The sequence below is a fragment of the Octopus bimaculoides genome, chromosome 6, assembly GCF_001194135.2.
Source record: "Octopus bimaculoides isolate UCB-OBI-ISO-001 chromosome 6, ASM119413v2, whole genome shotgun sequence".
Classification (NCBI taxonomy): domain Eukaryota; kingdom Metazoa; phylum Mollusca; class Cephalopoda; order Octopoda; family Octopodidae; genus Octopus; species Octopus bimaculoides.
This window is the reverse complement of record NC_068986.1, coordinates 49,882,871-49,884,563: the sequence shown is the minus strand read 5'-3', so window position 1 is coordinate 49,884,563 and position 1,693 is coordinate 49,882,871. Positions and strand designations below refer to the sequence as shown.

Here is a 1,693-nt window from a genome sequence, read left to right as displayed (position 1 = left end):
ATATATATATATATATATATATACACACACACGTGTTTTGATTTTATATTTTCCTGTTTATATCACCAAACATGTATACAGTGTGTGTGCGTATGTGAGAATAGAACAGATAATAAGAGGTGCGAGAATAGATGTTTAATCCATTCATTTACAGCTGTTTCATAATCTTGTTTGTTACGTGTGTGTGTGTGTGTGTATATACATATATATATATATAGTTGGAATTTCAGAAAAACAGAAGATGAAGACAGGTGTATAAACAATAAACAGGTGTTTTAGTTTAATGCTCAGGAAGGTGAGAAAGGCTTTTACATTTCGAGCCTATGCTCTTCAACAGAAAGGAACATGAGAAAATAAATGGTCTAGGGGCTAGCAGTTAATCATGGCAGCTGGCTGGACAGAAGTGGTTAGACAGGAGAGCTAGGAAGAAGGGGAGATAATAAAATATTGGTGATCCCAAAACGAAGAGGCCCATGTGTGTGTATGTGAGAGTGTGCATGTGGATAGGGGCTGGTGACTTTGACATGTGGATGTGTGTGTGTGTAAGTGTGCATCTGTAATATATGGGTGTGCGGATAATTGTGTAGGTGCTGGGAAGTGGTCAGTGTTAGTCTGTGTGTTGTGGTGTGGTGTGTTGTTGGTGTTGGGTTGTGGGGTGTGGGTTTTGGGTGATGATGTGGGCTATGTGGGGCGGGGTGGTGGGGTCGGGATGATGGGATGAGTGTTGTGTGGATGAAGGGGGTAATGATGAAGGGAGAAGGTGGGTAGGAGTGAAGAGGAAGTAGGTGTGAGGTGAAGAGAGGAGTCAGATGAAGAGGGGAGGAGCGTTGAGCCTATGTGGCACAAAGGAGTGAAGAGAGAAGATTAATTTCTGTTCACAGCGAAGGTGGGAGTTTGAATGGCCCGTGCAAAGACAATCCAGACACAGACAGGTGTTGTAATGAATGACCGGTTGAACGGAAATGGCGCGAGACTGGGGTATCGCTGCCAAATTCTAATGTCTTGGGGGTGTTCTGCGAAGCGGTCAGCCAAGTGATGTGTGTGTATACAAAAATATAAATATGCATGTATGTGTATATATAAATGTAAATACGTATGTATGTGTATATATAGCTGTAAATATGTATGTATGTATAAATGTATATATATATTTGTGTGTGTTTATATGTATAAATGTGTATATATATTTATATATGGTGATAGCTCCGTCCTTACAGATGATTTTCCTTTCCTTGTGCTTCTTTGTTGTCGATGCCATTTCTGATTTTCCTTCCATGACCTCTCAGATGAATATTCAGTCCCTTTGCAGGTTTAAAGCCTATACTTTTGTGTGTGTGTGTGTGTGTGTGTGTGTGTGTGTGTGTATGTATGTATATATATATTTATATATTCTTTTCTTCTCTTTCCAACAGAATCTTTTCTAAGTATGTGATCACTTCCCAGGAAAGATACTTTTACGCAGTTCTTAATTTGAGGGATAGCCTGGTAAGTTGCATGTTTTGTACACTTTTTATTATTATTATTATTATTATAATTATTATTATTATTATTTAGTAGTTTTATTTTTATAACGTGCTTTCACTTCACTACCAAGCGCAGCTCTGTGCGCCTTGGGTATGTGCTGTGATGCTCTTATGGTTACTGTATTGAAAGTGTTTAGCGTAGGATGTGTGCAGTGCCCAGTAGTGCAATT

The 1,693-nt window shown here is 39.0% G+C and overlaps 1 protein-coding gene across 1 annotated transcript in view; it reads left to right on the top strand.

The window, feature by feature from the left end:
- Positions 1–1,693, top strand: part of LOC106875696 (zinc finger protein 407) — a 371,441-nt gene that overhangs the window by 83,824 nt on the left and 285,924 nt on the right. Inside the window, exon 2 of the mRNA XM_052968722.1 lies at positions 1,413–1,485. The gene's annotated coding sequence lies outside the window, so the exon portion shown is untranslated. The remainder of the gene's footprint in view (positions 1–1,412; positions 1,486–1,693) is intronic.